We start from the raw sequence: 22894 nt of genomic DNA on the forward strand, positions 1-22894 counted from the left end.
GCAAACCAAGATAAGCCAAGAGTCATCTCTTTTCCCCTAGATGGTAATGATGCACCAGAGCATCCAGGAATTAAAAATGCATCATAAATTTGTTGGATCATTGTCGCAGAAAGCAGACAATAGTGTCTTGTGCTCTAGACACATAAACTACCCTTACTGGTCTTTATTTTAATAGCATCAGTGAAGAGCAAATGAAAGTAGAATTATCTATCTAAGGTTCCCTAGACAATGAAAAAGAGAGAAAGCAAGAGCAGGAGGATCAAGCAAAGAGAGTTCTGGGCATTATTTCTGTTTGAATGAATAACAGGGTAATTGAGCAGAATAAAAGAATAAGACAGAAAGATTATTTCAAAGATTTAGAATGTTGCAGGAAACACCCAAAAGGCCATATTTATTCTTAATATGAATATCCAGGAGCCCTGATGGTGCTGTGGTTAAAGTGCAGTATTGCAGATAAACTCTGCCCACAGCCAGGAATTTGGTCTGGACAGGGCTCAAGATTAACTCAGCCTTCCATCCTTCTTAGATCAATAAAATGAGGACCAAGATATTTTGGGGTAATATGGTGACTCTGTAAACCACTTAAAGAGGGCTATAAAAGCACTGTAAAGTGGTATATAAGTCTAAGTGCTATTGCTATTGCTAAGAAGACAAGTTGGTTTGTCCCTTTCTCAAACACAGGAATAGTTAGTTGAAGTTCCACTGCAATAAAAATATCTCCAACAAACACTAATAGAACTAATTTTTCTTCTAAAGCAGGGGTGTCAAACTGCCGGCCCATGGGCTGGATGCATCATACCGAAACCGTGCCCACCTCATTGCCGGCAATGGCAAAAAAGTTGTGATACATTGCGACACATCACATTATATTGCGAGTTTGACACCCTGTTCTAAAGAACAGACCTCTTAAACATCAATATGCATCAGGACTGAGGTGTGTGAATTGAATGTTTAGCTAGATGCACCTATGTCCAGGGGTCATATTCCTAATAAGAGCCTCCCAAGTTCAGACATCAGAGTGTAATTCACAGCTTAATGATCTTGATCGCCACCACATTTGTTCATTCAAGATTCTGGGGATAAACCAGCTGGGTCACATCTCATGGGATTTTTCAGGTAAAACATTGTTAAAGGGCCAGAAAAGTTTCCTCATTAGGAAAAAGTTATACCTGGCAAGTTTTATTGCTGTTGTTTCCACATTTACTTTTTGATGACAGCTAACTTTATATTGCCACAATGACCTGATAAACTTGATTGATTTCTTGCAATGGGCTTGAATGATTTTGAGGCCAGTGGTTTGTTACTATTTTTATGTTACTAACAGCCAAAGGAAAATGGAGAAGAGTTATTTCCAAGTGAATCTGGTAGGGGGAAAAATCAGTCTTGCTCTACCACCCAATGGCTTAAGATCCAGAGTCCAGAATTATATCGGAGGTAAAGAACAATTATAGATAAGTGAAGGAAATCAATATGGACTTTTAGTTCAAAATATCAGTGTCCAAAACAGGAAATTGGAAGGTGCAAGTTTAATGACTGTTTACAACCTTCTTCCCAATCCCACCTCACATTATTTTAGAAACAGAAGGGGGAAAAGGATGGGTTAAGTGGCTATTTTGAAGATTAAAACTGAATGAAAAAGACATTTAAATCAAGAGCCATTGATCATTTATGCAAAGACCACCTGATCAAATGAGAAATGTTGATTTTTTATAAAACTAGAGCCAAAGGATTTAATCTCCCTAAAAAATTCTTTTCAAAAGGAAATCTTTTCTCTTCCTCTCTCATACTCATACATTATCTGCCTCTTTAAAAAAAAAAAACAGTTCACAATAACATAAAAAGAACTAGGACAATTCTCAATGGGATACAGACTAAGAGGTAGCCTACTGAGATGTCTGGATTTAGGTTCCATATTCCACAGAGTTTTACATCAAGAGTTGTTCTCATGTGGTGGACTGTGGATTACAGTGAAATCATTTTATGAGATGAAGGTTTGTTGTCCGAGCTTGTGGGTTCATTTCTAAACATTTTGCTACCAGGCTAGGTAACATTTTCAGCAATGTTTAGAGCAGACATTTTCAAACTTGCAATGTCACATGACATTGCACAATGTATCGGGACTGTTTTGCCATTGCCGGTGATGGGGTGGGTGTGGCTTCTGCGTGACGTGTCTGGCCTGTGGACTGGCAGTTTGACACCCCTGGTTTAGAGTATGTCCCTGGCAATGCTCTTCTGTTTATAAGAGAGAGGGTTGTGATGGGTCTTGTGATGGGTCAGGTGTGAGTCATCATGTGATGGGAAGGTTACTTCAAGTCAGGGTCATTGGAGGGTGTGAATTATGGTTTCATTGGGTCAAAGAGAGGCTGGTGATCAGTCTGGGTGATGGGTGATGGTGTTGGGTGATGGGTGATGGTGGGACCCATCACCAGCTTCTCACTGATGACTCATACCTGATCCACTGATAAATCATACCCTCCAATGACCCTGACCTGAAGTAACCTCCCCATCACAAGACCCATCACAACCCTCTCTCTGATGACTCACACCTGACCCATCACAAGACCCTCATTTGACACACCCACACCTGAAGTCCTTATAAACAGAAGAGCACTGACACAGACATCCTCTAAATCAGGGGTGTCAAACTGCCGGCCCGTGGGCCGGACGCGAACCACACCCACCCCATTGCCGGCAATGGGGAAAAAGCTCCGATACGTCGCATGATGTCATGTGACATCGCGAGTTTGACATGTGGGCTCTAAATGCTTCTGAGGATGTTACCTAGCCTGGTAATGAAATGGTTGGGAAACCAACCCACAAGCTTGGAGAATGAACCTTCACCCTCATCCTATACCCGAGCTACAGATATTTGCCACTATTGTAAATAATTTTATGTTCAGTCAACTGATGCAGTTTGGCAATTGAACACTGATGCCCAGTGAGATAGGAGGGCATAGGCCTTGTTCATTCTTCTATGAAAGACAATAGCTCGGTGGCAGAGCATCTGGTTCAGTGCTCAGCATCTCCAGGTAAGGCTGCAGAAACTCCTTCCTGAAATCTTGGACAGCCATATTTGTTTTCTGTCTCAAAAAGAGAACTAGGTTTGGTATAAAGCATGCTGCCTGATGTTCCTACAAGTCCTCAAATGAAAGAGCAGAACTGAATATTATAAACGAAATATCTCCTTAAACCTGTCTTTTCTCTCCATGCCTGGTGGAGCTGAAGAAATAAGTGATGAAAACAAAGATGAATAAAGATAGGATGATGGTGAGAAGAAGAGGCTAATGTTGAGTCCCATATTTTTCTAAAGTGTACATCTGGTTTATTGGAAGAGCAGAATTATTATAATGATTACATCTGTGACTTTTGAGTTTCACAAACCTAAATTGGTGTCTAATATCATGATGACTCTTCTCTTTTTATCACTCTTTTAAAAAGCTATTATAATGTACAAAAATGCAGAAATTATGAAGGAGTATACAATTCAATCCTAATATCTGGATTTTCAATCAGAACAGGACCATGCAGAAATATGGGTCATAATTTACTGCACAATAGTTTAGGACAGGGGTCTTCAAACTTGGCCCTTTTATGACTTGTGGACTTCAACTCCCAGAATTCCTCAGCCAGCATGCCTGAGGTCCACAAGTCCACAAAAGGACCAGGCTTGAAGACCCCTGGTTTAGGATATGTTACCTGTATTACTGTGTAGTTACCATATGTAAGTGTTTAATTTACAGATAGCAATACAGATGTTAGAGAAATTTGTTTGAGAGTATGAATGGAGTTATATGAAAGACAGTAGGCCATGGAGAGTGAAAGGTTATTCTGGGAGATTTGACCTTATGTATCATGTGTAAGAACATCTACAAATTTTTTAAGATGGAATGTTCTCAAAACAAGAAACAGTTGTCAACTCAGAAAGACAAGAGATGGATTTCCATGTCAAATGAAAGAGGCAATGACACCAAAGTGCAAAAGGATCTGGAGATGTAAGAAGAATATCAACTAGGATTGGCCAAGGCTTGTCAGTTTAGTCATACTTTAGTGTCATCACGTAGAATGATATACTATGTTTCACATCTCAATTTTTCTGGAAATTAAACCTATCGTGGCCAGGAGGACTTTGAACTGAACTGTGTGTATGTGTTTGCAATGCTTTTCAGTCAGAAAGGGAACAATAGCAGTTTTAAACCTGTTGATTTCTTTATGACTCAAGCCTCTGGGTAAGTAATGACAACAGTTACCCAAAGATCCATTTTACAATCCTTCATGTAGCACTTTTACTTGAAGTATTAATCAGCAACTGATTTTAAGATGGTTGTTTTTGCTTTGTGCTTTATCTTGCTGCTATACTTTTGTTTTTTTATGTTAAAAGTGAGTATTTTTAACTCTTAGATATTAATGTGAGAGCTACCTAAAAATCCTTATAACAAAGATGGGATGGCTGTATTTTCAAGCATAACAACTTTTCATGTTGTAAAACTTAAACACTTTGTGCAAAAATAATTATTGATGACCAGTTGCTTGTGAAATGTACTAGTAAAATTAATCTTAGAACATTTTTTTTTATTAAAGAGTTTTACAAAAACAAAATTTTACAATATATCCCCAAATCCCTCCCACCCCAAACCCACCCACTTCCCCCCCACTTGCCAGAGCTAAATACAGGATTATAGTTACAATAATCATATTCTAAATAAAAATTATGCATAATATACAATTGACCAAATTCATAACGTGCTTTAACTCTCTTTTAACATAACTACCAACAACGTACCAATAACAATATCCCACTAAAATCTACTCATAAGCTAAGTGGTACTTTTTAGTCCCATATTTGTTTTGAATATAATTTATCCATCTCCTCCAAACTGAAATATATCTTTCCTGTGAATGATCCTTCAGATAAGCAGAAATCTTAGACATTTCTGCAAGATTCGAAACTTTAAACACCCATTTTTCTACAGTGGGCAAACTATCCTTCTTCCAATATTGTCCCACCAATAACCGTGCTGCCGTTATCATGTTCAACATCAAGTTAGTTTCTTTAACATCACAATCTACAACAATGCCCAATAAAAACAATTGCGGGGAAAACTTTATCTTTCTCTTAAAAATCTTTTGAATGTTCCACCAAATTTTAATCCAAAAAGCTTTTATATTTCTACAAGTCCACCACATGTGGAAATAGGTAGCTTCTAAACTACCACACCTCCAACATTTAGACTGTAAATTAGGATACATGTTGGACAACTTCTTGGGATCCAGATGCCATCTATAAAACATTTTATAAAAATTTTCTATTAGATTTTGAGCCTGGGTAAATTTAACATTTCTGACCCAAATTATCTCCCAGGTGTCCAACGAAATTGGTTCCTGAATATTTTGTGCCCATTTTATCATGCAGTCTTTAACCAGTTCCGTTTCCGAATCCAATTCAATTAAAGCATTATATATCCTCTTTATATGTGCACAATTTGAATCTCTAATTTGCTTTACTAAATTTTGATCTGTATTTGTGATGCCAACCTTTTGATCTGACTTCCACCTAGCTTTCACTTGGGTATATTGAAACCAAGAGTAACTTATGTTTTCTTGTCTTAACTCCTCTACTGGTTTAATTTGCCAATCATTCCCTTGCAATCTAATTAGTTCCTTATAAGAAACCATATCCATACTCACTCCCATAGATACGCCCTCTATTGCATGTCCAGGAATTCCCCAAATCGGTATTTTATAATTTAACTTATAATAATACTTTTTCCAGACACGCAATAAAGCACTTCTAAGAATGTGGGATTTAAAAGCCCTGTCTACCTTCTTATCATAAAGCAAGTATGCATGCCATCCATATACCAAATCCCATCCCTCAAGATGAAGTATTCTCTTGTTAGTTAGATTAAGCCAATCACTAACCCAGGTCAAGGCAACCGCATCATAGTACAATTTCAAATTCGGCGCCTTGAGTCCCCCTCTTTCCCTGGCATCTTGTAAAATCTTGAATTTAACTCTTGGTTTTTCCCCCGCCCAGATAAATTTGTTAATACCCTTCTGCCATTGATCAAGGTTGGCATCCTTTTTCAATATAGGTATCATCTGAAACAGAAAGAGAAACTTTGGTAGAACATTCATTTTAACAACTGCAATTCTTCCCAGTAATGATAATTGTAATTTTTTCCAATTATTTAAGTCCCTTTGTACCTTCAACCATAGTGTTTCATAATTATTCTTATACAATTTTACATTTGAGGCTGCAATATATACTCCTAGATATTTAACCTTCTTCACTATTTCAAAACCTGTTAATTTAGATAACATATCCCTTTCACTCATAGATAAATTCTTGGATAATATCTTAGTCTTATTACTATTCACCTTAAACCCAGAAACCTTACCATACTGAGTTATAATTTCCATCAAGTCTATAACCGACTGTAACGGTTGGGATACTGTCACAACCAAGTCATCAGCAAAAGCTCTCAATCTATAATCATTCTGTTTTATTTTAATTCCCTTTATCAAAGAGGACTCTCGAATTTTAATTAGTAAAATCTCTAATGTTAAAACAAACAATAATGGTGATAGGGGGCAACCCTGTCTTGTACCTTTTTCAATTTTAAAAATCTCTGTTAATCCCCCATTAACTATAATTTGTGCAGTTTGTTGTTGATATATAGCTTTAATAGCATGTAGAAAACCTTCTCCAAAATTCATCTCCTCAACAACTCTTAATAAAAATTGCCAATTCAATTGGTCAAAGGCTTTCTCTGCATCCAAAAATATCAATGCTGCGGAGACTTGGTTGTCTTAGAACATTTTTTAAAAGATCTCTGTCCTTCTGTACTTACTCATCCTGTCTTCTATGACCAACAGAAATCATATTCAATAAACATGATGGGAAGCATCTTACTTTGTTACATTTTAGCATCAGACATTCTTGCCTTGTGTATGTACTTTCTGTTAACTGTCATACTTAATAGTGGTTAATCTATTATAAAAAGGGAAGTAGTCACTTCTAAATCAAGTTTAACCATTGGTGACTTTCTTGGGCATATCCCAGAAATTTTCTTGGCATAATAAGTGGTTTGTCACTGTCTTCTTCTGAGATGTTTTTTTAAGTTCCAAGTCTAGCCAACAGGACTGACCTTCCTTTTAGTTCTCATTCAAAGTACTACCCAAGACCAGCCCTGTTGAGGCCCAATTTATCTATATCTTCTAGTACCAAGGTGAAATAGTTTTGATCAACAAATGGTAGGTACTTCTTTAATTACATACAATCCTTTACAGTTATGTACAATAGAAGCAAGCAGGATGTATTTAGTGATTTTTTTTTTCCTAATAAAGAGAAAAATGCTGGATTAACAATGCCATTGATCATGTTATTTGCTATTGTATTTGCATCCTATTTTTTTCTATGCAAAATTAAGGTAACCGATTTTATTTCCACAACAACCCTATGCATCAGGTTCTTTATGACCAAGTGCAAGATATGGAGTAATGGGTTTAGGTTAAAGCAGTCTCCAATTGAATGAAGAAAAATCTTCCCAGAAGCAGGAGTGTTTCTAGAGGGGAAACAATTACTTAGGTAAGTAAGATCTTCATTCAGTATGTTCAAGAACAGGATGGATTGCTAAGATTCTTTAACTGCTGATTGGAGCATTGATTTAGATTCAGTAATCTTAATGGCCACGTCTGTGTCTATGATTCCAGAACTAGTCGAAAGATACTACTGGACTCCATGGTCAAGTGAGATTTGAACATGGATTTCTCAGTCCTGGTACAAGATTTTAATTACTAAAAGTACAGCTGAAAAACAAATATTTAGTCCTATTTGCTTCTAGTTTTATTTACCATAAAATCTTCCATACATTAGTTAGAGATTAATGATCTAGGAAAAGTTGCAGATGACAAATAAAAAAAAGAGATTAAAGTTTAATTTTAGCTGATATCCCAAGCACTAAATTATACAGGACCAATTTTATTAAATGCATAAGCAAACCCTATGGATTGTTTGCTTGTTCAGAAACCTCCGACTTTAAAAAATGATAGACAAGTATATAGTGCTGTTAAATCTTGGGAGGGAAAAAAATATTCAGTTGTCCAAGAGTTTAACTTTAGCTAATTGAGCTCAGGAGAAAATTTCCAAAAAAAGCAAGGACAAAAGGAAGTTATTATACATTCTGCTGGGTATTTTGTGACCTTGTTGTTCCTTGACCTCTGTAGCTTATGGCAAGCACTTTTGAGATGAAAGATTTGCTGCTATATATATAAAACATTTTGAGCAAGCAAGGATAATAAAATATGTGATGGTGCCTTGAGCTTTGTTACCGCAGTGAAAGATCTGACAGAAGTGAAGGAAACCTGTCATTGAAAATTTCACCTGTGTTGGGTCCAGAACTGAAACTGTCCTTTGTGCCCATCAGTATCAGATGATATGAAGGCATCCTGATGCTATATCAGGTGGATCCACTTGATCCCCTGGCAGGGAAAGCTGGACGATTTCTCTGAAAGAGCTCAAAATAGAGAACTGAAGCATTTCTTCTTTAAAAGGACATAGAATCAGAAAGAAATTCTAGACAAAAGAGAAGTCAAAAAGGAAGTTTCCAGCTGGAGCTTCATGAGTTATTTTGGAGGGACTGTACCAGGAAACTAGGATTGCTTTGCTATGTGGCTTTCAGGTCCAAGAAGTCAGGAATCAGGATAGACTTCAAACATGCTACAAGTTTGTTTTATGCGACTTCTACTCAAGAATCTGAACTACTAATGGTCAAGGTGAATTGGCACCAGATAAGAGTGAAGGGACTTTAAGTGGAGCTGGACTTAGATACAGATTCCAAACTTATGAGGCATTTGACTCCACCCTTGGGCTCATCCTGGTCATCTCCTACAGTGCCCCCCCAAAGTATCCCAGTTTTCATAAGATATGAATCATAAGATGGACAATACAAATCAAATGAAGTCAAAAAGGAAGTTTCCAGCTGGAGCTTCATGAGTTATTTTGGAGGGACTGTACCAAGGAAACTAGGATTGCTTTGCTATGTGGCTTTCAGGTCCAAGAAGTCAGGAATCAGGATAGACTTCAAACATGCTACAAGTTTGTTTTATGCGACTTCTACTCAAGAATCTGAACTACTAATGGTCAAGGTGAATTGGCACCAGATAAGAGTCAAGGGACTTTAAGTGGAGCTGGACTTAGATACAGATTCCAAACTTATGAGGCATTTGACTCCACCCTTGGGCTCATCCTGGTCATCTCCTACAGTGCCCCCCCAAAGTATCCCAGTTTTCATAAGATATGAATCATAAGATGGACAATACAAATCAAATGAAATTTATTACAGCCTTAAGGCCAGATGCAAACAAAATATTGAATAAAAGAAGTATTACTCTCTATCTGGCTGTCTGTCTGTACACATACAAACACATATGTACATACATACACACACATAAACCCATATATGTGTATAACAGAGAAACAATAAGTACAATGGTTTCTAGAAATACTTAAGAACATAGTCAACCAAATAAATCCGAACAAAATACTTTCAGAAGAAGTTCCAGTCCTAAGTATTGATACATATAAATGGTATCTCAAAACTGGGCAACTTAAGTAGTTATTTTTGAGTCCTTGGCTGAGAGTACTAGATTAAATAGAAATCACAATCCCTACCTGGAAATTTCTTCAAGGTAGGTTATATAAGAGTCTGCCTAGAGTCCTTATATATGATTATATATATTGTGATGATTCACTTAATGACTGCATCATTTAGAGAACAAAATTCTAGTTGTAATTGTGATTGTAAGTTGAAAACTGCCCATATTTTTATATATTGCTGACATGGTATTTTGCAGCATTAATCTTTTAGGGCAAAGTCCTTAATCTAGACTAGAATATTTCAATATACTTTATTTCCCCACAAGCACTGGATTAATATAATGTAGTGTTTTTAGAGCCTTCATTGCATAAGAAGACTGGCTTAATTCCAGCTTAGTCAGAGAACTTTTCCATACATCAGAAAACAAAACAATCAATCAATTTGCTGGTCACAGATCAGCAAATAAAAGCACTAAAAGAATAATAGTAGTAAAAAATAAAAATAAAAGACAAAGAGTAATATATTACCATTGATGATGGCTTAAGGGTGGGCATTTAAAGTTTGCCTAATTTTACATAGAGCATAGCAGAATTTGGCCACAAAAACAAAGCTTAAATGGTAGGCAGTATTACTATTTATTCATTTGTATTTAGGCATTTGTTTTCTTCAGTGCTGCAAGTCATTTTGTCCCTCAAGGCCGTCATAACTTTGAGCCATCATAAATTGAGAATTACCTGATTCTTCTTCTTACTTCTTACCAGAATAAAGAGCTATAAAAGGATTTCTTCTCTTTGTTTCATTTTAAAAAATAATGGTACCACATAGCTGGTATGCACAGTTTTCCTGTGGCAATAAAGAATAATTTAAATACCCTTTCAAATAAATAAACTAGCAAATAATCTATCTTTTCTACATAGAGAACTAGAATCTTGCAGTAGGAATGTCCCTTAGTTTTCCCTGAGAAACTGGATGTTTATACTTTCTTGAGTGGGAACAATGAATTTTCAATAATGTATTAATTTCTACCTTATCAGTTAGAAGGAGTCTGATAGCACCTTTTCAGACTGACAAATGTTATTAAAAGACATACATTTTGGTCAGCTGCAGCTCACTTCACCTGAGTGGCTAAATTGATGTAGGGTTTAAATTGGATGAAATGAAGAGGGAGGAAGTGGAAGGAAAGTTGATTCTTTCGCCTGTAGTAGCACTGAGCAGACATAAATTTCCTGTTTCTCTGTTTGACAACTACAAGGTCAACATGAAGGAATTCATCACTGGCAGTTTTCATATCATAATTTCCCTGTCCTCTCTATAAGCAGCAGATTCTCTGGATAACCTAGTCTTAGTTCTGAGAATAGAATTGGCTCCAGCACTTCAGCAAGCATCAACATCTATTTGTACATGACAATTGCCATAACTCCTTTCTGTGGCATCTGAGTTTTGCATTTTGGAAAAAAAAGTATGTTCTGGCTCATTGGTATTTGGTTTATATTTTGACAGGGAGACTTTTGTGAAACAAAAAGCTTAATAGAATTCTTTAAATCAAAAAGCAGATTATGTAGCATCTGGAAAGATGACAAATATTAGAGTCTCTCTCTGGCTGTCACCTGTAATCATGGCCACCAATGAGCATCTCCCAACAGAGGGCATGTTGTGTGGTTCCTACAGAAGGACTTTTCTGAAAAGGGGGAAATGGAACTGGTAAGTATTAAAGAAGGACACAGGACCATTGATTGGGAGCAAATTATTCATGAGACCTAGGCTCTCGAAACTTGGCAAGTTTAAGACTTGTGAACTTCAACTCCCAGAATACTGTACCTCAGCCAGCCAATTCTGGGAGTTGAAGTCCACAAGTGTTAAAGTTGCCAGGTTTGGAGACCCCTGCCTTAGAGTATGTCAAAATGGTTTTCTGCCAATGACTAGAGAGGGAGGGAGGGAAGAAGGGAGGGAGTACCAATGGAATGGAGGAAGGAAGGAAGGAAGGAAGGAAGGAAGGAAGGAAGGAAGGAAGGAAGGAAGGAAGACAGACAGACAGACAAGAAGTCACAAAGTCTATAGAAAATAATAGCTAAAGGCTGAGAAAGCATTTGTGTATATGTGTGTGTGGAGACATTGGTGTTACAGGTGTGTATTAGCTGAGGCAATTCAGCAGAAAAATCCTCAGAAATTCCAGGTAAAATGGATCTGGGAGAGAAGACAACTGGAGAAGAATGGCAGCATTACCCTTTTCTCAACACTTTCTGGTGTAGACTCAAGAGTTGTGACAGAGTCTAAGAAAAGGAGAGCAAGAAAGAGCTGAGTAGAATCCATGAGGACCAGGACAAGAAGAAAAAGGTTTCCAGAAGATATTCCAGGGGAGAATTCTCCCAGAAGTTTCTGGGAGAAAGGTAAAGACTGAGGCAGAAGAAATTATTTATTGAGCCCAATGGACCTTAGGCTCAAACACTTCAAAGAAAAACCTGAGTTTTTCAGATAGTAAGATAGTAAGATAGTAAGATAGTAAGATAGTAAGATAGTAAGTTTTAAGTTGTAAAGCAGGGGTCTTCAAACTCGTCCCTTTTATGACTCATTGACTTCAGCTTCAGCCAGTGTGTCTGGCTGAGGAATTCTGGGAGCTGAAGTCATAAAAAGGGCCGAGTTTGAAGACCCTTGTTGTAAAGCAATAAAAAGGCAAAGAATTAGATAATATAGGAGTGAGAATAGACAGGATTAAATGAACTGAATGTTTAGGTAGAGGGAGTCACCTCTAGCAAGGTGGGCAGCATACAAGTTTAATAAATAAATAAATTCAACATTAGAACTAAAATTTAACCACAGGTAATTAATTCAAACTAGAACAGAAAAGGAACAAACGTCTAAAACTATATCAGGAGAAGATTTGATGAAATAAAATATTGCCTTTAGAATGTGAATATCTAGTGTATATTATGTAGTGTATAGTGTAGTGTATTTACAGTAGGTAAATAATAAAGTGCCTTTTTTGGTAACAAAAGTCTTATCTCCTTCAAGGTTTCAACTAGCCCTTACAAAAGAACTCATGACAGCCGGCTCACCAAGCAAAGTACATAAATATAGTTTAAAATTGAAAGGAAGATATCAGGGAAGCTAAAACTCACAATGAGATCAGTTTGGCAAAGGATGTGAAGGACAACAAAAGCCACTTCTTTAGATAAAATATATTCAGAATAAAAGGAAAAGACTCAGTATACTCAATGAAGTCAGCAAAAAGGTAACAAAGAAAAAGTAGAATTACTTAAGTCCTATTTTGGCTCAATCTTTTCGAACACAAAGTTAGATAAAATGTGGGAAAATTGTGATGATAAAGGGAACGAATTGTAACTTTAGACTATTAAAAACACAGTAGGAGATAATATCCAATAATTCAGTTTATACATCCAGGGCCAGACAATTGCATTCTGGAGTATTTAAATAATTTGCTTTTTGCTTGGTAAAATCTTTGAAAAGATTATCTGGAGTTCTGTTGAAGGAGCAAGGGACAAGACACAGCAAATGTTCAATTCTTCAAAAAGGAAAAGGAAGATCTAGCAAATAATAGACAAGTCACTCAGACATAGGTACCTAAGAACATTCTATAGCAGATTATAAATTGGTTGTTCTGTAGCAATATTGAAAACAATGTAGTAATAATTAGAAGTCATCATTGCTCAAGAACATATGTGGGTAATCTTATTTCATGTCTTGACATAATAACATCTTTATGTGTGTTGTGACCATGAGATACTTTGATTTTATCCAAACATCATCATCATCATCATCGTCATCATCATAGAGTTGGAAGGGACCTTGAAGGTCTTACAGTATAGTCCAACTCCCTGCTCAAGCAGGAAACCCTATATCATTTCAGACAAAAGGTTGTCTACTCTCTTCTTAAAAACTTCCAATGTTGGAGCATTCACAGCTTCTGGAAGCAGGTTGTGTCAAGGTAATTATAATTTAGTAGCTGACCTGCAGAGATTATATATAGAGAGTGAGTCAGCTGAGTAATTTGGGGGTAGTATCCCTTTAAGAGACTGTGTCTGAGGGGAATGGAGTTGGAATCTTTAGCTCACTTGAACCATTTGTGCATAACTACCTTGTATTCTGTATGCTCCCTGAATATTGTTGTTTCATGTTGTATATTAAACCACAGTTCTTTTGATAAACCACTGTCAGATGTTTATGCTCTTGTGTTATCACAAGAAGAAAATAAGAAAAAGGCTTCAATAATTTATATTTTAAAACAACAGGTTGTTCCACTGATTAATTGTTCTGTCAGGAGATTTCTCCTTAGTTTAGGTTGCTTCTTTCTTTGATTAGATTCCACCCATTGCTTCTTGCCCTGCCAAATTTGACAAAGGTCTTCATGAATGTTGATTAGTAAGCTAAATAAATTTTGGGCTAATAGGATGATAATTAAATTGATGCATAATTGATTTGAAACTTATACTTAAAGAGTGCTCATCAATATTCCTCATCAAACTGAAAAGTGGTATTGAATGAGGTGGTTTTGAAATTAATATTAAATTGATTGGGATAGTTAATACTGTAGAAGATAGAAATAACACTCAAAATGATCTTTCTAAGTTACATAAATGGATTGAAGTAGCAGAATTAAATAGAAAAGGTTGTTCACAAAGAAAACAAAAATCAGTTGCACAGATATAGGATGGCAAATATGTAACCTGCTAATTGTACTTCTGCAAAAGATCTTAGAACAATATTTAGTTGATAGTGAACTACATTTGAGACTGCAATGCGATCAGACTGGAGAAAGCCAAAAGCTATTTTAGACTGCATCAATAGAAGTAGTTCCTACTGCTTCTACTTTTTTCGGCTTTGGTGAGATTTCATCTTAAACACACTATTGAATCCCAGGTACGGTATCACCATTTAAAAAGGATTCGGAAAATTGGAACAGATTTAAAGAAAAAAAGTTAGGATTATTGGTTGGCTAGAAGCTAAGTCTTCTGAAGAAAGGCCAAAGGAAAAGAAAGACTGAGATGAGATTCTTGAGAAGACTGAGGTGAGATTCTGACAGCACTGTACAAATATCAGAAAAGGTGGCACAGAAGGAGATCATGATCATCTTTCATTGCAGACTGCAAAACAGGAGGCCAGATTTCAGCCAAATGTTAACAAGCACATCTTAGCAAAAATAGCTGTAAGACAGTAAGAGGGTACAAGTATTCAGACAGAGACTGGACAGCCATCTGTCAAAGATACTTTAATGTATACATCTGCACTGAGGAAAGGGGTTAAGCTCACATACCTAAACATCCATTTCCATTTTTATGTTTCTAGGAAATAGCACATTTATACCAGCCTTAAAACAAGATCCTTTTTCTTTTCCATGGCTCCACTCAATTGTGCAGAATGAAAATGTATGGATAGGTTTTGACTTTTTTTTAATGCAAAAATAATTTATGATTTTTCAACTGTTTTCCAGATGGTAAATCTTCCTCCAGTCTTATTTGCTAATTAGGACTGACCTTCTTTCACCTACTTGCAAATTTTCCTCTTGGTCACAGTTCAGAGATGATTAATAGTTTTTGGTTTAGATTGAACTATCCAATCTATTTCATGCCCAGATACACCTTGGGGCTTGCTTTTCCCAACTCATTTCTGATTCTTAAATGTTATTAGGGAAGCCCAGAACTCCATTTTCCCATTATCTAGCAGACCAAAAATAGAATTCAATTTCTATGTAGGTTAGAATATTATATGTGAAAGAAAACCTGCCTCTAAAAATATTTCTTTTAAGTGTCCAAAACTATTTTTACTTTTCTCCTCAACAGGGCAAAATTAGTAGGAAAGCTAGATCATTCTTAAAGACTAAAGCATTGCAAAGTTCATAGAACCTGGTACATATTTGCCTCACTGCTGCATTTGAAATATTGATTTAAAAACTGAGATGGAATGGAATTAAATCTGAGCAAAAGTAGATCCTGCACTGAGGATATCTGGTGCATGACAATTTTCCAAATTCCCAATGGGCAAGTTCTAGCCCTAGCATACATAAGACATGACAACTGCTGCATCTGCAATTCTGTTCATCTGGATCTGAACATTGAGTACAGTTTGCTCTTTACTCAATTTTCTTCAGGGCTATTTTGATAGGAGGAAGAAAGAAAAAAAGAAAAGAAAGAGAGAGAAAGAAAAGAGAGAGAGAGAGAAAAGAAAGAAAAAGAAAAGAATGAGAAAGAGTGAAACAAAGAGAGAAAGAGAGAGAGAAAGAAAAGAAAGAAAGGAAAGAAAGAAAGAAAGAAAGAGAAAGAGAAAGAAAGAAAGAAAGAAAGAAAGAAAGAAAGAAAGAAAGAAAGAAAGAAAGAAAGAAAGAAAGAAAGAAAGAAAGAAAGAAAGAAAGAATATGGACAGGTGAGAGCTACTATATGTTTGCTTGACTCTTATCCTTTCTGGCTGATTAAATGGCCAAGCTGATTCCATGGTTTTAGGAGATCATTAATGTCATCTTGAGGGGAAAACGTGCTCCTTTCAGTGTATTTACATGGGGCTGTCCAGTGATGGGAGTCAAACATGTGAACAACCGGTTCTCTGTGTGGATCCCGCTTCCAGAAGTCCGTTCTGGGCCTGGGCAACAAAAAATTAGCTACCAGTTCTGCCAAAGTGGTACAACCAGCTGAATCCCACCACTGGGGCTGTCCCTGAAAATTGTCAATAAATTGCAAGGTGGGCATAATGTACCATCTAGAGTGCTCACCAGTATAAGATCCAGGGATTTTTGGGCCAGAGAATTCTTTTCAAATTCTCTAGGGCAACCTTAATTCCTGAATGCACAATGTTACACTGGAACAGCTGCCTGGGGGCCCAAGAATATATCAGTTTACTTCCTCTGGGGAGTGAATTAGAAGTCCGGGTTCAAATACAGGGACTCACAATTTTATCCTCTGACCATTCTCTGTATTCAGATTTTCTAAGTTTCAAAAACCTGAGAAAAACCTTTAAAATAGAGTGTGCAAAAAAAAGGTCACAGAAAACATCTATGGGGAATAACAGTAATATCAAAATGGTGGCCATGCCATACAAAGTTGGCCCAGAGTTACCTGAAACTGTGAGACAGGTGGCACATAGTTTAATACATAAATAAAAATAATATAAAAATGACAAAAATAAAATAAATCAAAGCTTGACTGTTTTTGTACGTGCTGTTTTTGTGAAGACCTCTGACATGAAATATTGTATTACAATGATCATATAGCTTTCTATTGACATCATCCTATAAGAAATAATGTTGCTACTTATTGAATCAATATCTGACTTTTTCTGTTTATTCTAAGACAAAACAGACTCAAAGTGTTAGAAAACAAATTATTCCTGTCCTCAAGATATGTCTCAATGAAGAGAATAGAGAGACTGACATGTTTTCTCCTTTGCGTCTCCTCTGCTGGCCTATAGCTTGCTTATAAAATTCTCCCGAAAGGCTATTAAACTGCTTTTAGACTTTGCCAGATGATTAGCATAATCTTTACCTAATCAAGACACTTCAGAGGAAAAGCACTAATTATGGTACTTCAGCATGCCAATAGTTCATACCCAGGAAAGGAAGATTAAGTATTTCCTTGCTTGTTTGTTTGGTGTGTGTTTTTTCTGTGAGAGGTATATTTCTCTCTGTGTGAGTGTTTTCTCTGTTTAATTCTTATGATCAAGTTGCTTTTTAACTAAAATAAGGTGTAACATCACTTGAAAATTATTTCCTTCTGCATTATTTTTTTTTCAATTGGATGTCTCGCACAACAAGTCCTGTGCAACTATTGGGAAATCAAAGTTCTCAGTTTGGATTTTGAAAAAGCAAGATAGGAAGAATATTGATGCTTTTGAAATCTGGTGCTGGAGAGGACTCCTGAGGATACCCTACAGAGCCAGGAATACAAGCAAATAGATCACTGAACAAATTACCTCAGAAGTCTCACTCAAGGCACAAATGACTAGGATCAATTTCTCCTATTTTGGACACATGAGAAGAGACTTAGATCTGTGGAGAAGGCAGTGATGCTGGAAAAGGTAGAAGGAAAGAAAAGAAGAGGATGACACCAGCAAGGTAGATGGACAATGAATGCTTTGTTTGAAGACCTGGAATTTATGGATAGATAAACATGGAGCAAATCTAGCTATGTGGTCACTAGGAGCCCACACCGAGTTGATGGCACATAATCAAACCTAATCAAAACTAAGGAGAAATTTCCTGACAGTGAGAACAATTAATCAGTGGAACGGCTTGCCTCTAGAAGTTATAGGTGCTCTAAAACTGGAGATTTTTAAGAAGAGGCTGGACAACCATTGCTCGAGCAGGGGGGTTGGACTAGAAGACTTCCAAGGTCCCTTCCAACTCTGTAAATCTGTTAATCAAAGAATCCTCAGATACTTTGCCTCCCTTTATCCACAAGAAAATTAACTAGAGGAGAGAAGGGATGATGTTTCAGATTTCAATTCTGTCTTTGCCCCTATTCTTTATTTTTTTAGGTCTGATAGGGATAACTAAAAAATAAATACTTGCAATGAAGTTATTTGATGTACTGCTAATTTCCCAAAGAAAAAACCTCCACTATTTTACTACCTTATTAGCAAAAAAGCAAGCAATCCATGATCTCCTAGTTCATTTCTTCTATTTACAAAGTATAACTTTACCTGCTATGTAATGTAATTGCCCACTCTTAAGTCAGCATTAACAATACTTTACTTTGCATTTGTTCCACAAGTCGAAGAGTTTTTATTTAGATTATTATCACTAGAGGCAGATTTAGCAAGCAGAGAATTTGTCAAAACATTAAAACAGGCATGGTGATACCACAGCTCAGGCCCTTACCCATACACCCTTGTTTTAACCTTGTGTGCAAAGTCAAAAGAGGGCAGAGTTTATGTTGCAACATCAGGACCCCTGCAATACTATTGTATTGCAGATAAATATTTATTGCAGCTGGCCTAAGATCAAATGAGCTCTTAAGGGAGATAATCTTTGAATTGGAGATGCCTCAGTTTCCCCCAACTGACTTTTCTAACTACAACTATATCCCATACATACCAGCTCTGTGTCAATGTTAATTTCTTCTTTAATCTTTCTAATGTTTCCTTCCTTTTGAATTTTTATCTTATAGTAAACTCTAATGAAATAATAAAAAGAAGTACAATGAAAAAATCCTTATTTAAACAAAAATAAAAAGAGCACAATAAAAATAACTACTTATTAAAATAAAAAAAAGTTTAAAAAGTTTTCTCGCATCATCCCATTGCTTCAGTTTAGACCTCCTAATCAGTCTGTGCCCTAATTAGTCTGTACCCTAATTAATCTGCATCCAGACTGCAGCTGGTTATTATACATCATTAAAGCAAAAGTATCTTGTAGTTTAGTCCTTAATGGAATCTTTTTGCCATTACTATTCCAGCATCTTGACAGGGCATGGGGTTGGGTTAGTTGAAAGACTGCTTCTCCCCAATCTTTTTCTACCCCTCCCATCAGTCCAGCTGGAAGGACATGTTGTGGGTCCATCCGTGAAGGGATGACATCTGATGGGACTCAGAAAGAGATCCTTTTCTCATCATCATTTCCCCTGAGGTCAGACTGGCTCTGAACATTGGTCTTCCAAAAAGGCCTGAAGTCATGGCTTTGCTTAGAGATTCAGTGATGGTGATATGGAGCCTGCAAAGTGACTGTACTATTAGGAAAAGTGAGTGTGCTATGTCTCGATTCCCACCATGGAGGAATGGTTACAAAAGCTGATGGAATTAGCAGAGATGGCTAAGTTGACTGTGTTGATAAAAGATAAGAACAGAAGGACTTTTGTTTCTACTTGGAAACTGCTTCTGGACTTTGTGCTTGAGGTAAAAAAATGTTATTATGATTTTGGGTTTTACCGATGAGACTGATTTGCTGATACAGAAATGGCTAATGCATACTACTATAGAAATGTAAAAAGTTGAGAGAGAATTGGAAGAGAATTGGAAGTCAGTGCCTTTTGTTTCTTCCCTTCCCTTTCTCTACTGTTGTCCCTTACTATTTGCTTTTGTATTTTCACATTTTATGTTATAAATGAATAAAACGTAAAAAAGAAAAGTGAGCGTGCTGTCCTGAAGATTACAAATTGTTTTGTTGTTTTGGAGTATTTTGTTTTAGTGTTTTTAACTTGCATGCCACCCAGAGTCATATATGTGAAATAAACTATCTATATCTATATATTTATAATAAATACATTTAACAAATAAATATTGTCCCATCATTGTTTGTGTGGTTTCATGCTGAATTGTTTAAGCAGTAGAAAATTATTCCTGAATAACTACTATAAAGATTTGGGGGTTTTTTCTTGTTTTGTTTTTTTTTTTATTGAAAAGTTTTAAGGTACAATTTTCCTTTAAAAATCCCCCCTTCCCCCTCCCTCCTCCCCCCCCTACCTCCCCCCCCTCCCCCCCTCCCCCCCCGACTTCCCAAAGCTAAATACAAGGTATATATATAAAAAGCAATCATAAACAATCATATACTAACAACTATAAACTCTAAAATCCAACACTCTCTAGCTTATATAGGATAAAACAAGCCTTAATAATATTGAATATATATAAAAAGAAACTAAAATAAGAAAAGAGAAAAGAAAAAAAAAAACGAAAGAAGACTTATTCAAATGCTACATAAAATTTCTTAACCCTATACTTGTTCTGGATAAACTCAATCCATTTTCTCCATTCCATAATATAGCGTTCTTGCGAGTGATCTTTCAAATAGGCCGAAATCTTCGCCATCTCTGCCAGGTCGGAAACCTTTAAAGTCCACTCTTCTATAGTCGGCAGTTCCTCTTTCTTCCAATATTGGCCTATCAAAAGTCTTGCTGCCGTAATTAAGTTCAACATCAACTTGATGTCCACAACTGTAGCGTCTGCAATTATTCCCAACAAAAACAGTTGCGGACAAAACTTTATCCTCTGTTTAAAAATCTTCTGCATATTCCACCAGACTTTTATCCAAAAAGCCTTAACCTTCTTACATGTCCACCATATGTGAAAATATGTTGCATCTTCATCTCCGCACCTCCAACATTTAGGCTGATAATTCGGATACATACTTGCAAGCTTTTTAGGATCTAAATGCCATCTATAAAACATTTTGTAAAAGTTCTCCCTTAGATTTTGAGCTTGAGTAAATTTTACGTTCCTCACCCAAATCTTTTCCCAGGTGTCCATTGTGATAACTTCCTGGATGTTTTGGGCCCATTTTATCATACAATCCTTAACAAGCTCTGTTTCTGAGTCAATCTCTATCAATGCAAGATATATCCGTTTGATATGTGCTGGTCCCTGATTTCTGATTTGCTTTATCAAATTTTCATCAGTCATTGTAAATCCATTTTTCTGGTCTTCTTTCCACCTGGCCCGTAACTGAGTATATTGAAACCAGTTTTGAACCACCTTCTCTTCTCGCAAGAGGCTATATGATTTCAAACACCAAACATTCCTTTCCAAGCTAAGAATCTCCTTGTACGTGGTCACATCATGTTTGAAGCCAGCATGTATATTTTCTATTGCGTGTTTTGGAATTGCCCACAACGGTATCTTACAACTTAACTTATGTCTATACTTCTTCCAAACTCTCAGCAATGCCTGTCTTAAAATATGCACCCTAAACACGTTGTCTACCTTCTTATCATACAACAAATATGCATGCCAGCCAAACAACAAATCATGGCCCTCAAGATTTAATAACCTCCCTTGCGTCAAATTAATCCAATCACTTATTCCTGCTAATGCAGCAGCTTCATAATATAATTTAAAATTAGGCAATTTAAGGCCACCTCTCTCACGAGTATCCTGCATAATCTTAAGTTTAACTCGTGGCTTTTTCCCTGCCCACACAAATTTATTGATACCTCGCTGCCATTCCTCCAAATTAGAATCTTTCTTAAGAATCGGTATCATTTGAAATAAAAATAAAAATTTAGGCAGGACATTCATTTTTACTGCTGCAATCCGTCCCAACAAAGACAATTGCAATTTTTCCCAACTCTCCAATTCTTTTTGAATTTTCCCCCATAGTTTTTCATAATTATTCTTATATAGCTTTGTATTAGAGGGCGACAAAATCACCCCCAAATATTTAACCCTTTTAACAATCTCAAATCCAGTTAATCCTTCTAAGAGAGCCTTTTGCGAAACTGTCATATTTCTGGCCAAAATTTTGGTTTTCTGTGTATTAACTTTAAATCCAGAAACCTTCCCATATTGTGTTATTATCTCCATCAGGTCCACAACAGAGTTCTCTGGCTGGGTCACTGTAACAACCAGATCGTCTGCGAATGCTCTCAATCTGTAGTCCTGATCTCCAATTTGTATCCCCTTAATTTTTTCCGAATTCCGAATTTTAACCAATAATATCTCTAATGTTAACACAAATAACAAGGGCGATAATGGACACCCTTGCCTTGTGCCCTTCTCAATATTACATGCTTCTGTCAAGCTGTTATTAACTATAATTCGGGCAGTTTGTTTTTGATATAATGCCCTAATCGGTTGTAAAAATTTTTCCCCAAAATCCATTTTATCTAAAACTTTCAACAAAAATTTCCAATTCAATTGATCAAAAGCTTTTTCAGCATCTAAAAAAATTAGCGCTGCAGCGATCTGGTTGTTCCTTTCCAAAAACTCTAACACATCAACTATATGCCTCACATTATTTTTCATTTGCCTACCACTAATAAACCCCGTTTGATCCCCATGAATCACCTGTTGCAGAACCCTCATCAGTCTATTAGCCAAAACCTTAGCAAATATCTTGTAATCTGTATTTAAAAGCGATATCGGTCTATAGTTTTTAACTTGAGTAGCATCTTGGTCTTCCTTCGGAATCAAAGAAATAAAAGCTGTTCTCCAAGACGGTGGCACCTTTCCCCCCCTCTGGATTGTCTGGAACAGTTCCTTTAACGGTTTTATCATCTCTAATTGTAAATTTTTGTAATAGGCCGCAGTCAAGCCATCCGTACCTGGTGCTTTATCCACCTTCAATTCCTTAATTGCTGTGAAAATTTCTTCTTCTGTAATCAGTTGATTAATCCCCTCTTTTTGTACTTGCGTAAGAACCGGGATGCTAGCATTCTCCAAATATACATCAATATCTTTTTCATTAATTTCCTCTTTAGCATATAATTTCGAATAGAAATCCACAAAAGCATCCTTAATAAGATTCTGTTGGAACACAACCCTTCCTTTATACTCAATCTTATCTATATTAGAAGCCCTTTTTTTCCCCTCAATCTATAAGCTAACCATCTGCCTGGTTTATTAGCGTTGCAAAAAGTATT

This window comes from Vipera berus (genome assembly GCF_964194415.1).
Source record: "Vipera berus genome assembly, chromosome: 1".
NCBI lineage: Eukaryota > Metazoa > Chordata > Lepidosauria > Squamata > Viperidae > Vipera > Vipera berus.